At 40.5% G+C, this 16,220-nt stretch overlaps 1 long non-coding RNA gene across 2 annotated transcripts in view; it reads left to right on the top strand.

Annotated features, from left to right (window-relative positions):
• LOC147259237 (uncharacterized) overlaps positions 1-9,391 on the top strand; it is a 47,981-nt gene extending 38,590 nt beyond the window's left edge. For both annotated transcript variants that reach the window (XR_015117193.1, XR_015117192.1), the window contains one exon: positions 3,240-9,391. This is a non-coding gene — a long non-coding RNA (uncharacterized LOC147259237). The remainder of the gene's footprint in view (positions 1-3,239) is intronic.
• Positions 9,392-16,220: the final 6,829 nt, after the last annotated feature.

Raw genomic sequence — 16,220 nt, 5'->3', positions numbered from 1 at the left:
CGCAGCCTCATCCCCCGCTCCTGTGTCGTCCCCCCACCACCCTCCACTTCAACCCTGGTATAAATAGATGGGTCATGCTTGCTGTGCTACCCTGTGGGACCAGTGGGGGGGCATAGGACCCATGCTCCCCTATCAATGCGCTACCTTGTCTATCTGGATTCCATCTATCTGCACCCAGACACAACTTCACTTGTTGCAGGGCACACGTGAAGATGCATACCTGTACATGCATGGAAGGTTACACACACGCATGAACATCTGTGTATTCATGATCACATCTAGCATGTGAGAGATGCCACATGTATAATCATGAGGATAAAAGTACCATATAATGTGAATAGAAATACTTGAAAACTCAATTATAAGCACTCATTTAATGCCGTGCTGCCAGAAGTCATCTTACGCTAAAAATCCGAAGGAAGCGTGTCATTTTAAAATTAAAAACACCTCACAGATACCAAACCAGGATTTTGACTGAAAAATAAAACTCAGCAAAACTTTTTTTTTATTCACCCAAATTAAAACTTTGAGAATGTGAATTAATCCTGATACAAAAGATTCTGAATAAGAGGATTTTGAAAAGTTTTAATATAAATCCAGAAACATCTGGAATAAGTAGAGAATAGTGTAAGCAGGCATTTCATGCCAACTTTTGCTCTTTGTAATACTATTTGTGGGTGAGGGTCACTCTTTCTTAGAATTTTTTGGATGTGCATGATGACTAAAATGCAGTGGGCTGCAGTCTGCCATATAAATGACACTTTTAAAAAGGCACTTGCCCACAACCTTAACAAACAAATCAAATTTTAAGAAGCTGGACTTTTAGGATGCATACTCTGAACAATATCCGATCACAGTGTTTATATTATTGCTATCATTGTAGAAAAATCAGAAAATTAGAGGGAGTAAGTAAATTGTGTACTCGTACTGCTTTAGCTTCCAGCTGCTTTTGCAGAATTACCCACCACACCTAAGAGAGAACCACATGGATCGTGTTACAAGGTTACAGCACTTCACTTCGTCCTACTATCAGTGCAATGAAACGCAGCTTCAGTATTGATTGATAGCCTCTGTAGCACTTTAGACTGAAGTGTGATTGAATTAAAGTGGCTTTTGAAGCTTTGCAGGCCTTTGCTGTCGATGCCGTATAAAGCAGTGATTGTCTAGATTAATATCATGCTTTGCTTTATTCTCTCATCATGGTATTTTACCATGTTTGTACATACACGTTCAGAAAAGTGTCCTAATTTGTATGTGTGTGTTTATACACGTGTGCATGCCCAACTGTGTATGTGTATGTGTGTGTGTGTGTGGGGGGGGGGGGGGGGGGGGCATTATAAAATGAGGTGTAGAAAGCAGGTCTTTGCACCCTGGCTCTTCCCAGCAACTTATGGAGGCACAAGGCTGAAGCAGCGTATCAGTTACAGACTTTGTGCTTTCAAGTCAGAGTTCTCGCTGAGTTTGTGCACGTAGAAGAAGACTGTTGCTTTTAGCTCTTCATAAAGAAGTGTTCTTAGATTGGATTGTATAACTGTAAAGAAAATTGTGCAAATTGTGCACAGGTGTGTGTGTGTGCGTGTGTGTGTGTGTGTGTGTGTGTGTGTGTGTGTGTGTGTGTGTGTCGGTTTTGCATATTCTGCAGTAGGTGTGCATGTGGGTGCGAGTGTGAATATTTTCCTGTCACTGGATGATGGCAGCTGGCTTCACTTGAAAGCAATAGCTTTCCTGAACATGCACTCAGTCGCTCAGGAGTCTAGAGCCATCTACTATATTAGATTGAAGTATGTCCAGTCAGCAGACTGAGAGGACAGTGTGCCTTGACCTTACCTTATGAAGTAGGGGCCCCAGCTTTCTGGCACGGCTGCACTTTGAGAATAGACTGTGATATGAATGCTGATTGGCTCTTCAGAGACAGTGTTTTACTTAAGTTCTTTAGATAAAATATTAAAGAGATAAAGATTTCTTACTAATAAAATATTTCCAACGTTCATTTGTTTGGAAAAAACAGCACTCATATTGAATCCATGATACCCCTAAATATGCATTTTGCCTTTCAAGTATTCACAACTAAAGTGGGTATCTTGAGCTCCTGAAGACATTTTGTCCCCCTGCATTATTTCTTCCACCACTTCAGCCACCTCTATTTAGCTTGAAGCCAATGGCACTCCATAACCTCCAGCTGCAGTACAAACAACACCAAAACTGTCCAAAAATGACCTTTTACAAACTTTCAACTGCATCATCCAGTACTTGTACTACACTTGTTCACTGTGGCACTTTGAACTGAAAATATTAGTTTGTATGTTTTTACCTCAAGAAGAAAGTGCTTATGGATTACTGAGCATTCGGCTGCAGAATGAAGACGTGGATTAAAATTAGCGACATGCTTTGGCTGACTTATGGGCTTGGTTTTTTGCATTCTAAAATCATAAAGTTTAAAAAAAAATGTCTTTGTGAAACTTAGACACCTATTTGTTAGTGCTTGAATGGCAGAATGCACTTTTAGGTGAAGTAGTGCTTTAAATAGTAAAAAAAAATTTTTAACTGAGTGTCATCAGCTGGAAATATTTGTTTTTGGGAAACTGAGTCTCCGTGGTCTCATCAGGATCTGCTTTTGTGTTTTTCATGTTAGTACAGTTTACATACTCGCACTTTGAGTTGCCGCTTCTCTCCCTGTGTCGCCACTGCTTCAGTCAGCTGAGTGTTCCTCATGTGTATGTGTTACCCTGTAAGGGTGTGTGCCTGGGCGTACTTACAATCCACTCATCCAGTGCTATGGTGTAAATAAGACAGTGCTGAATAATGCAGAGAGTTTCAGGCTCACCACTGAGCAGACACAATGGGACCTCTCATCTCGAAGAAATACCGTTCGCCGTAGTGCAGTGCTGTACATTTGCGCCCATATAGATGATATAATATTACTGTGGACGTATTGGCTGATAAATTTGACCTTGGTTCGACTTTATTTCAGAAGATTGTGTGACAGTTTAACACGCACAATGGTGTGGTTTCCTCACAGAACACATAAGTATGAAGCCATACAGAATTTCATACAAGCATACGATAAATGCAAATAACACAAATTGCAAGTAAACCGAGACACTCCAGTAATACTGCAGATTCTTAGCCGCTGTGGTGTTAACTATTGATCTGAGAGAAGTCAAATCAAAAACTCATTGTGTTGCATTATGTATCCATTTCCTTTTTTTCACTTTTTTTTTCCTTTATGTGATTTTCAGATGGAGGCTACCTGACATGCTGCTTAAAACCATGATGGAGGGAGTAGGCGATAGGTCAGTGCCCCCTCCACCCCCCTCTGCTGAATGATACAGAGCAGGTGAGAAACATTAACAGCAGCAGCAGCAGCTCCAGCCCTCTGCTCTGCACATGTGTGCCAGCACATGAACTAGTTCGCCCACTCTCAGCTCTGGTCACTAACACTCTCTCTGAAGAGCGCGCGCGCAAACATACACACACACACACACACACACACACACACACACACACACAATTCTGAGGAAATATGGGGAAGCACAGTTCTACCAGAAAGGCTCGGTTAGTAATGATACATCGGAAGCTGAATTCCTGAATGTTACCTTTGGTTACATGACATAAATGAGTTTAGCAGTCTTTGGAGTGAGGTTAACAGTATTTGGCATTGGCCCCCACCTGCGACCCAGCATCGAGTAGGAGTCAGATCCAGCCAACAGAAGGAGATGGAGGCATAAAGACCTTCCTCCAGACTGGGACCAGCTGATGGTAGAGGAAGGACATGACAATGTACTGTGAGCAGCAAAGAGGTGAGACAGATTCTGGACAGTATCCACTTCTTATAGTTTAGTTGTAAGGTTCATGTGGTTGTGGTCTTCACTGGTCCAAACCCAGAACTGAACCAAGCTCTTTGTTATGGGTTAACTGAGACCCAAACCCAGAATTGAGAAATGCCGACGCTGAACCCGATCAGTCCCAGAGTCACAGACCCAAACAGCATAGATTTCAAAGTTGCTTACGATTGCTACCACGATAATCTACAAGTTGTGAAAATAAATATTTGTGTTTTGAAGTAGTAGCCTTCTCCTCCCCTGGTGATAATTCACACCATGCATCCGATGATCTGAAATGTGGTATTAGAATAAATCTTTATTATATGAATTAATATTAATTAATTATTGATGTTTTTTTGTTATTCAATGGCTCTTGCACAATTGATTTAGTAAGAGCTTTACACTTGGTTTGCAAATTTTGCATCTTGCTGTATATAGTATAATAAGAAACAATAGTTTCAACTGTTTGCCATTTTGACCTGTAATGTTTGGTACTTCATTGAGAAAACATCGCACTCAGAGCCCTGCTACATTTTTGTCTCGATCTACAACAGCTTCTGCTGGAAGTCACCAATCAATACACGTTTCCATTTGTTTCAAGTCTTCTCAGGTAATACGCTTAATAATAAATAAACCCCAGACTGGCAGTAACAGAATAAGATTGACCTGTAAGAGTATGTACTACCAAACCTGTACAGGTCTCAGGTCAGCTGTCAGAAATTCAGGTCTAGGGGATGCCCTGTACCTCCCAGCAAAACTAAGTTCCATTACGTTTGGTTAATAGTTATATTAATGACTGAACTCCAATAAACCTGAGGGCAATCAAAGACTGGAGGTGATGAATTAATAGCTGACAACGAGTTTCTGGTAGAACTGGTGTTTGTCATGAGAATTACTCAGCAGCAATTGAGATGCGGCATGAAACAATCCGGATTTATTCTTTGCTGTGTGAAGAGTAATGGAGCTGCAGAGCAGTGGATAACAATCACGTTGGCCATGTAAGCCCAAAGCTTTTTTTTTCTCCTGCAACTCTGTCGATTTCTGAGATCCAGGTTGGAAACCACACTGCCATCATCTACTACATTATTCATCTCTCGCCTTGTGAACAGCTACCAAGAAATTAAACACACACACACACAGTTTTCCACTAGAGACATTTTTTTTGTCAAAACCTGTAGTGCAGATGTCAGACTATCCTTTAAGTATTTCACTGCTATATTCACTTTATCATCAAAGAATGAAGAAATAAAACCTTTTGATTAAGATAAACATCAGTCCAATGGACTTAGTGGGCTTCATTCATGAAATGTTTTTAAAATAGCTATCAGCTTTGCTGCTTCCTGCCTGGAAGACTTAATTGAGGGCTAAAGTAGACCTTTAATGTGTAAAACCAATTGCGTGCATGAGAACATTTCATAGATGAGGCTGAATGTCCTTATGAATTGTTTACACGACCACTATCTTGAGAAATTCATTTGACGTCATGGACTTGAAGAATTTAATATCCTGATTTGATCATTTCTTTATTAATGTAGACAGTTCTCACAATTTAATCAGTTCCGTCACACACATGCACAGACACCAAAGACTCAACAGTCTCTTTTCAGTTTTTCTTTCTTTTTGTCAAACTATGTTGAAAGTTATTCACGGGTATCATTTGAATATGGAAATATTTCAGCTACACAGTTTGTTTAGCGTAGTTGCACCTTGTCGTATCATTTGAATTAGCTCTTGAACCCGATGACCCGGTTATCTCACTGAATACACAGACTCCAGTTACACTGATCCCAGAGCAGAGTATCATGTGTATTTGTGTTTCTGTGAATCATAACCTGTGTTTTGTGTTCAACAAGGTGTGTCAAATACGATTACCTGGCTGAACTGGAAGCTGAAAGGACTTTTTAAAGACTGTCCTTTGGGGTGAGGTAGTAGGTTGTATAGTTTTAGGGTCATACCCTTCCTGTCAGATAACTATACAACTTACTGTCTTTCCTGAAGTGACTGTAATGTCTTCAGATGCCTTTGTGGGAGCTTGTGGATCTGGATCAGCATTGCCTGTGCAGATCTTAACTCGCTAGCAACGTTTTGTAGCAGTGGGTCATTTTACTGCCATCCTTATCCTCCGTAATTACGCTGCAGAAAAACATCTCTATCACAAGTTCTGCCTCTGTTTTGTACCAAACAGTGAAAAATACTTTCATTGTGTTTTGCCAGACATTGTTTATCGAGGAGCCTCTTCTCATTTCTTTAGCTGTGTTGTGTCATTTTCTCTGCATGACTTGAAATGTTGGATTAACAAGAAGTTAACACAAGACAGCCTTTTTGTAAATTGCTTTTGCAATGTAGTGCATCAATCCTCAAAATGCATGAGGATGTTATTTGTGTATTATGAGAAATTGGACTGTTCGTATTTTTTACAAAGTCACATGATCATCAAAGTCTGCAAACCAGTAGGACCTCTCTGATGTTCGTACGGAGTGAGGTAGTAGGTTGTGTGGTTTCAGGGTAGTGATTTTGCCCAATCTGGAGATAACTATACAACCTACTGCCTTCCCTGAAGGGCAGCAATACTACACCGTGCAGACAGCAGACGATCGTAGCAGCAGAAAGAACAAGGTAACAGCTATTCACTCTGAGATTCCTCGTTCATTTTCTGCTCAAAAGGTAATAAAAAAGTATGAAGACGAATCCATTCGCGTCTGTGTTCATTTCTGTTTGACATGTTTTTACAAAAATGGTACTAACATATTTAGAATTTTGATTTTTATCTTGAGCTCACAAACGAGGTGTTTTACTACCTTCATTACTTCCTAGTGACTCGAATGCAGAAAGAGCCAGCCATGTATTGTGTATTTAGCTTGAAGCTAATAGCAGCTGGGGCTACCAATAGCTTCAGCAACAAAACAGCAAAACTGCCCTGAAATGTTGGTTTACAAACTCAATAACACTTTGATTTGAGCTAAAGAGGAATTATGACTCCTCCAGATCAGCGGTACCATAAACAGGTGACACCCCTGAAAGATTACAGTGAGTTTTTAGCTCAAATCAAAGTATTTGAATTACTGTGCATACAGCTGGATGAAGAAGCCATGAGTTTATTAATTTATAAACTGACATTTTGGAGCAGTTTTGTTGCCATTGCTCTTGTAGTCCCTTGCAATTAGCTTAAAGCTAAATATATACATGGCTGGCAAGAAAACTTGCCGACCTCTTCCAAAACAATGTTTGATGATTTGTCAATTAGCTGTATTCGATATTTCTGAGGGTGGTTGTCTGTTAAACATTTGAAAAAAACTGTACATAGAAGACAGCTGAATACCACTTGACTGGCTCCAGGCAGCTCTACGATCAGCAGCCTTGACGTGCGCTACAACCCCGGAACAGAGCAGATGGAAAGAAGAGCCGTGGAAGAATCTCACCTCATGGGCTCCAGCATGATTCATATAGCAACAGATGATGGTTAAAGCGTTGGCTCTTTCCATGGCCAACAGTACACATAAATACACACATATACATGACGAGGTGAGTGCCAGCTACTATCAGGCCAACATGGGCACCAGACATGCCTCACTGTCTGAGACTGCAGCCCCTGTATCTTATATCAGGGTCATATTTGGGGCCATCGTTCACAGTGAAAGCCTCACTTGTCCACTTCTCATCACTCAGTAGTCCCATAGACACTGTGTAGTAACATTAACTTCATTTTAAATATGCAGTTACAGACACATTGGAATTATACAGTAAGACTCTTGCACTCCTTCAATTTGCACATTGTTTTACACATATCCCAAATGTGTTAAGCTAGTTGGACTCTCTATAGTAGTGCAGAAACACTGTGCGGTGAGAGGGAAAAAAAGTCGACCATTGCAGTCGAAGATCCCACGAGTCTCGCCCAGCGTTGAGTAAGTTTCGATGTGGGCTGCACACTCTGTGTAGCCATTTTCCCGCAGCCACCATATTGAATTGATTTGAGCCTTGGCCCTGGAAATAGAGCAAAGTGAGCTGAATACTAAGACTGATGAGACAATGGCTCTGTGTGCATCCTGTCTCTGGAGTTCCATCTCTAAAGGCCTTCCTCCAGCCATCATCTTCCTCTGCCTCTCTGTGTCACCAAAAACAATATAAAAGCATCTTGGGATACTCTTTTATCGTTCAGTAAGGATGAATGAATTTCAACAACCTTAAATGTCAAGTTTGCCAGGAATTTGAAAATAATACTGATAGCCTACTCACAGTTCTGCTTTCATGTGATGTCATAGCTATTTGAATGGTACACTGTTATTGGTCAAATGTAAGTGGATGAAGCATTTTGCACGTGAACTAAACCAGCATCAAAAGTCATCCATCCGACTTTAAACTGTGCCCTGTTACTTATGATATATTTGTTCTTTAATGTAGGCAAGCAAGTGAAACACATTACAAATATATTCATTTTTGCATCCAGATTTAGGTGTAGAATATTGAAAGAGTATTTTTGATCGTGAGTGAACCAGAAGTTCCAGTGACATGAATTATAGGCCTCGCTTGATGTAATAAACATGGAAAACGCGCCACCTAGTGTTTGAGTATTCTGTCATTCTCGAAGTTACACCATATTTACCCAAGTGTCACCCTTTTCCACGTTTCACAACTGTGGCACTTTCATTTATTTATGCATTACAAACATGTATTGGATGTCTGTCCATCCAGGAAGATGGAACTCTCTTAGTTATTTTTCTTGGCTATGTCCCATTTGCACAGTTATTTAACAATTGTGGGTTTGGGTTATTTTGTAGTTGTTTGTTCCGTACATTTTCTTAACTGATACAAGGTTCTAAGGATGATGTGTGTTATATTTTGTATGTGTTGTATAGCAATTTTAGGAAAACTTGCAATTTGGGATCATTTATTAAACGACTTGAGTGTGGATTCAGAGGTATAATTGGAAATACTAATTCAATATGTCTTAGTTTGGTTATTAGTGAACAAAAAAGTTGAAAGTTTAGAGTTTCTGTTAAAATCCAGAACATAAACCTGTTGAAGTGGATCTTGTTTCTGCATGGAAGAAACAGCCATTATTAGTTTTTCAGCAGCAGGTGGCAGTAGAGGTCTGTGTCCTTGGAAACTTGCTTATTGACCCACACATTGTTCTTCTTCATAACAAAAGATCATGTAATCCAAACGTTTATGGACAGGGGTCCCTGTTTTTTTACCCTTTCACGTGTTGATTGGTTCTTTTTTAGACAACATTGATGTCACGTTTCAATTACAAAACATGAAGGATCACTTGTAAATACTGCACAATGACACAGAGTACAGGAGAAATGTGTTACATTGAAACAGAAAATGGAACTTTCTAGTCAAAGGTGAAACATAGTTCTTGGTAATCATCAAAATGTTTACTTTTTTTTTTACGTAAGTGTGGCATGAGAAATATACTGAGATACTTCATTGATTGAAACAAGTTTACATTCATCTGTGTTATATATATTTATTTATATATCTTTATGTATTCTTTTCTGCTCTATAATGCAAGGAGTCTCTGCAAGCGTTCATTCTGAGCTGTCATCTCAGAATTCTGTGATCTAAACCGGCATTAATAAACAACCTAAAGAACAATGAACCTGTGTTTAAGTGTGTCAATGATTCAGTTAACTCAACAACCACTCATCTGATCAATGAAAGGTCTAAGAGTCTGTTTTCTTAGATCACAAAGTCATTAAAGTCAAATACTAAGATAGCAGAACTACGTATGTATATATCCATCCATCCATCCGCCCATCCATTTATTACCACTTACCCTGTTAAGGGTCGAGGTTGGGCTGGAGCCTATCCCAGCAGTTTTCATGCGAGAGGCGGGGTTCACCCTGGACGGCTCACCAATCCATCACAGGGCCAACACATATAGACAGACAACCATTCACACTCACAGTCACACCTACGGTCATTTTAGAGTATCCAATTAATCTCGTACCTTCTTGATGTCTTTGGATTGTGGGAGGAAGCTGGAGTACCAGAGAGAACCCATGCACGCACAGGGAGAACATGGAGACTCCACACAGAAAGATCCCGTGCTCCATCCAGGGCTCGAACCCGGAACCTTCTTGCTGTGAGGGGACAGTGCTGACCACTGCACCACTGCATATATATGTATATATAGGTGTGTGTATATGTTTATATACACCTATATATACATATATACACACCTATATAGATGTATATATTTAAAAAGAACTTATAAATATAAGAATATATTTGTGTATGTATAGCTTTATGTTGGATGTATAGCTTTATATTGGATGTATATAAATGTGTATGTGCATGATTGTATATGCGTATTTAAGTATTTGTACGCTTGCATATGTATACATCAAATAGATACTTATATAGTGTTACCATACTGTACACATGTAGCATATATATGTGTATATATATATATATATATACTATATCTGTGTTTATATGTATAGTTTATACATATCTACATATATCTATGTTTATGTATGTATATTTGTATACATATATAGACACACATTGATCAGATGAGTGGTTGTTGAGTTAACTGAGTCATTGAAACACTTAACAAGTCATTGACACCCTTAGCAAGGTCTATGGTTCATTGTTCTTTGGTTGTTTATTAATGCGGTTTTGACAGCTCAGAATGAACGCGTGCAGAGACTCCTTGCATTATAGAATTGAATTTATTGTGAAGAAACTTATCAAAGAATTTGAAAAATAAACAGGATATCTAACAAACAACTAGAATAAAGATAACAAATGTCCATTGTAAGAGTGTGAAAAAGCGCAGGAAGAAGATAAAGCCTTTGAAGTCCTCGTCCCTGTTCCTGAACAGTGCTTCATTTACTCCACACCTTGTACCAAGGCACAATACATGATCCAATTACGCCAGGGGTTGCAGTCAATCAGTCACATCAGCACCACTGACACACATTCTTCTGTTTAATACTTAGTCAGTAAGAGAAAAGACATCAGAGAAACTTTCCTTTTTCTTCAGCTCCTGCTTGTTTTTTCTCCACCTTCCTCAAAAGTCACCTCAAAATACTGAGTAAATTTAAAATCGTTATGATTCACAACGATTTACGAGTAGAGCGGATACAGCGATGTCTATGTGACAGGTTTAATTTTCCTGATCCCCAGCGTGACAAAGGTCATGGAAGCCAAAGGCCAAAGTCACTGTTTGTCACCCTTTTCACATTTCTGTTTTGTTCTTACCTTGACACCATACGAAAGAAATGCAACTTTTTCGTGGGATTAACATTCATAAAAACGTAAATATATATTTTATATATTCAGAGATTTTTATGACGTACATATATATTTTACACACACATAATATATTCTTGTATATATGTATATACATATTGTGAGACCCTTCATTGATCAGATGAATAGTTTTTGAGTTAATTAAGTCATACAGACACTTTTAACAAGATTTGTTCTTGGGATCACTCTTTAGATTATTTAATGACACCAGTTTAGACAACAAAATTGTGAGATTCCAGCTCAGACTGAACTCTTTGCAGAGACTCCTTGCATCAGAGAATAGAACAGAATAGAGTCGAATAGAATTTGATTTAAAGACACTTTAATTTAAAAAAAAATTGGGGGAAAAAAAACATTTGAAGTGCTCAAAAAAGGCATGGGGAAGAGCTCAAGCCTTGGAGGTTCTAACTCTTTTTTCTATACATACTTATGTTACTTTGCACCCCCAGACTCCATAAAGATGATCTCTCATAACTGCCTAACTACATCACTGACATACATGCTTCCACTGATATTAGTTCTGGTTCTATTCAGTCACAGTACAATGAGATCAAAGACATTTTCTTCAGCTTCAGCTTCAAGTTTTGTTCAGCTGCAGCTTCTGCTTTTCCTCAGCTTCCTGCAAAGTTGCGTCAAAATTTTGAGTAAATTTAACGTCATGACGATTTACAACGATTTACGAATGGAGTGGATACGGCAGTGTGTATGTGACTGGTTCGATTTACCTGATGCCACGAGTTTCAACGAACTGCTCAGTCGGGGAGATGGAGAAGAAGAAGAGAAAATCCTCCGTTATTTGAACACTGCCTCTGAGGAAGACTCGGCTTCATTCCTTCTGTTTTGTGAAAGTATCAGAGAGCAGGAGATTGAAGTTGAAATTCCGGTTGAAAGGGAGAGATCCACAGATCCATCCAATCATGAAGAGACCCAGCGTGGAGCAGAGATTGAGCTGCATGTAGCAGTGAACCAAGTCCCAGAGCCTTTTAGGAAATCCAGGGTCCTCTGTTTCCAGAGAAACACAAAAGAGGCCATCGTTGAACCACTTGACTTAAAGGAGGCAAATAACCTGATGCCCAGGCTGTTTGAGATTGATCTGCTGATTGATCACTCCATTCTCTCACTGCAGCAAAAACTTGCCCATGTATATACACCCTTAATTACAGTTTATCGGGTGGAGGGAACTGCTGCAGATTATCAGAGTGTGTTTTTTTCTCCTCAGGAGGAGCCCAGTGGTGAGGGTGGTAATCAGCCTGTGGTGATGTCAAGCAGGCAGTTGCCCACTTATGATGAGCTACTCAACAGCATACCCAAGGTTTTGGAAGTGGTGAACTCCACTCTCTCACAACTTCAGACTCAGGGTGAAGTTGCACTGCACACCCCTGAGTTAGACTTAGAGCCAACAGTGGACGAACTGATGACTAATCCAGATATAGTAGACAGGTTGGAGCAGTGTGTGATGAACTGGCAAGCTCAGGTTGCCAGTGTTATTGAGGAGCAAAAAAACAAGAAACCACAGGCACCTGGACCCATGGCAGAAATACTTATTTGGCAGGAGCGTGCCTCCGTACTGAACACTCTGCGCCAGCAGCTGGAACTTCCTGTGGTTCAGAAAATACTAGAGGTCATGATCAAAGCGGAGAAAAATGTGGTTCAGACACTAGAAGGAACTCGTGCTGAGTTTCTCAAATATTGTGTGGAATCAGCTGATAATGTGCGTGTCCTTAACATACTGGAGAGGCATTTCAAGAACCTGGTTACAGGAACAAATTTTCGTGTCCTTCTGGAGACCATCCCACCTCTTATGGACAGCCTGAGAATTGTCTGGATCATATCTTGTCATTATAATACAAATGAGAACATGGTTCCTCTAATGGAGCGTATAGTCTGGCAGCTTTCTGAGAGTGTAGCCAGCGCAATTGATGTCCATGTGTTGTTCAAAAACAATAAGAAGGTGGCCAAAGCTAAAGTGAAAGATGCTAAGAAAGTTCTGGAAAAGTGGCAGTCATCCTACTTTGAGGTACGCACTGAAATTGAACAAGCAGGCATTAATACATGTTGGGAATTTGACCACAAGAGATTGTTTGAAAGGACTAATTACATCGCCTCCATTTGCCAAGACCTGCACAACGTTTTACTGACATTAGAGGAGATTCATAGCATCTTTGGCCCAGAGCTAAAACGTGTGACGGCTGACCCAAAACACATTGATGAAGCACTCTGCCGTGTTGATCTCCTGGTTTCGCCATTTGAGGAAATCACTTTTGATCCTTTCAACATTTCAAACATGAGCAGCTGGAAAACAACCATGCAGGATTTCCACAAAGCTGTTCAGACAATTGAGAAAGAGGCTTTCAGTTTAATTGACTTGTCTTTCAAGACAATGTGCTCTTCAGCTACCGCATTTGACATGCTTCTGAAATTCAAACACTTCTGCTCAAGAGAGGCCATCAGCAAGCATTTGATGACAAAGTCTAATGATATTCTGGCTCAATATTGCAAAGAGGTGGACAAGATCAATGAAATCTTTGAGGGAAAGAAAGACAAACCCCCAGTGAATAAGAATGAAACTCCAGTGGCAGGAGCCATCCGGTGGGTGCGATCCCTTTTCCTACACATCGAACATGGCATTCTCCATTTCAAGAAATTCCCAGGGATGATGGATAGTGACCAGGGCAAAGAGGCTGACAGGAAATTCATGGAAATGTTAGTGAAGATTAAGACCTATGATATTGAGAAGTATGAGAGTTGGCTGGTTGAAACAGAACACAACTTGCCATTGTTAATGAAAAAACCCCTCCTGGCTCAGGCTGACTTGGTTGTCTCAGAAACAGAAGGCAGATTACCGAAAGGTGTAAAATACATTCTAAACTCTGTTTCTGAGATTAAGGAAATTATTTTAGAGACTAAAGACCTTATGTCAATGGACTACACTGTGCCTGAGCTGGCACGAAGTATGGCACTGCAGGAGGACAAAGTTATCGATTATGTTTATGGTCTAAAGAAACTTGTCAACAGTTACAACTCTTCGATGGATAGCCTGAGTGAAACAAAGCTCATTATGCTTGAGCAACAGATCAAAGCAGTAAATCAAGTGCTTCTTTTAGGATGCAAAAGACTCAACTGGAATTCCATAGGTATCAGTGACTTTATCACCCGAGGCACTCAGGCTGTCTCTAAATTTGAGTCAGCTGTCAATCAGATTCTGAAGATTGAGAGAGACATCGACTCCAATTTGCAGTGCGTGGTGAAGGCAAATATACTGATATGTCCATCCTTTAATAAGCACAGCTTACCAGGAATCAGGAAGTTCTGTGAGCATATTGAGCGAGAGCGTGTCAAGACTTTGAATCTGTTGAGAAGGAAATATGCTGACATTGGAGCCCTTCTCATTAAGATGGAGCATTTGATCATGGCAACAAGCAGTGGCAAGTCCAGGTGTATGGCAGATTATTATAGGTGTTGGGAACACAAGGTTCTTGATTCCTTAAAAAAGATGGTGCTGAGGAACATTCAGGCCTTCAACACGGTGCTGATGGGAAGAACTGTGCTTTTCCAAATTGAAGGCATCCTGTCTGCCCCTAAGATTGTAATGCAGCCCTCAAGCAATGAGATCTACAGGTTGATCATGCAGTGTATCAGAAACTCTATAGAGAGCACCAAGGAGTTTGTGCGTTGGATGCATGGGGCCTGCATCGAATGCCCCCCTCAGTGCGTGGATGGTGAGGAGGAACTGGTGATATTTAGCTTCTACAGTGACGTGTGCCAAGATCCTCAGATTAATGAAAACACCATGGCAGTTTCCCAGAACATCCAGCAGCTCCTCTTCTCTCTTGATCAGTACCTTAACCACTGGAAATGCTATTGGCCTCTCTGGGAAGAGAATGACGCTACTGCAGATCAAGAGTTTGCTGCAAGGAAACCATCTTGTGTCATGTTTGATGAAAAGCTGCAGTTCATTGTGCATGCAAATCAACAGGTAATGTTAGAGCCTCTGTTTAAGAATGAACACATCATCCATCTTAACCTGGAGCCGCTGGCTCACACATTGCGGCAGCTCGCTGAAACCTGGATCAATTCACTCGGTAGATTACTCCACAAATCCGCCAAAGAGGAGCTCTTCAGCTTGAGAGATGAACTGATGCAACTCTCAGAGCTTACAAAGAGCCCTCACACCTTTGAAGAACTAAAGAATATTCTGGGAAACACCCAAAACATGTCTCTAAATGTGGAGATGAGACTCACAGATATCCAGGAACGATATCGAGCACTGGCCATATACAACATGGAGGTTGCGGAGGAAGAACAAGAGCTGGTTGGAAATATTAGCCAGATGTGGAGCGACCTGTTTTCAGAATCCAGGCGAGTAAATTGTAGTCAGTCAGATGTTGAGAAATCACTCACTGACACTACGAATAGAGGTTAAGGGAGACCTAAAAACTAAGGTGAATTTGGGCAATAAGAGAGACTTCAGATCATTGTCGACTGTGACACTTTGGCATATTCTACCAGGGTTAGCACATAATTTCCATGCTGATGGCAAGATGGCAAGATGGCAAGCCCTACCACTGCTTTGGGGTGGCTGAGTGACTGAATGACTGAGCAGACAAGTTGAAATGAGCCTGTGCAGCATCTAGAGTAGAATCTTCTCCATGTCTGCTGGGGGGGATGCAGCATGGGAGAAGGAGAGAGGTCCTCATTCACATTTTTCTCACGCTAAATCGGTTCTGTTTTTAGGGCACTTTCACACCCGCCTCCTTTGGTCTGGACTTTCTGACATTTTATTTGGATCCTGACCAAATTTCTAGGCATGAAAGCACCCCTGGATCATTGTCCAGTTGTTTGGTCTCAGTCCACTTCCAGATGGACCATGGTACAGTTCATTTGAGGTGTGAAAGGAAACAGACTCAACGAAGGAAGGGAACCAAACACACACACACCAATAACGTCATCGTGAGACAGCTAGGAGAGGGGGAGGGGGAGGGGGAGGCAGAGAGGTAGGGGTTTGTTTATCTTTTGACCTCGTACTCTAAACGAGAATAAAAAGGTGATTGAACACTGTACTGTAGTTAGACACTTTTATATGACACCCCAGGTCATTTTTATAATAACAGTGCAAACTGAAGTTTTGGATAC

The sequence above is a fragment of the Aulostomus chinensis genome, chromosome 7 (assembly GCF_037954235.1).
Source record: "Aulostomus chinensis isolate RoL2024-O1b breed Wild chromosome 7, RoL_Achi_v1.0, whole genome shotgun sequence".
NCBI classification, from domain to species: Eukaryota; Metazoa; Chordata; class Actinopteri; order Syngnathiformes; family Aulostomidae; genus Aulostomus; species Aulostomus chinensis.
Note: the sequence above shows the minus strand (reverse complement) of the source record. Positions and strands in the feature narration are given on the sequence as shown.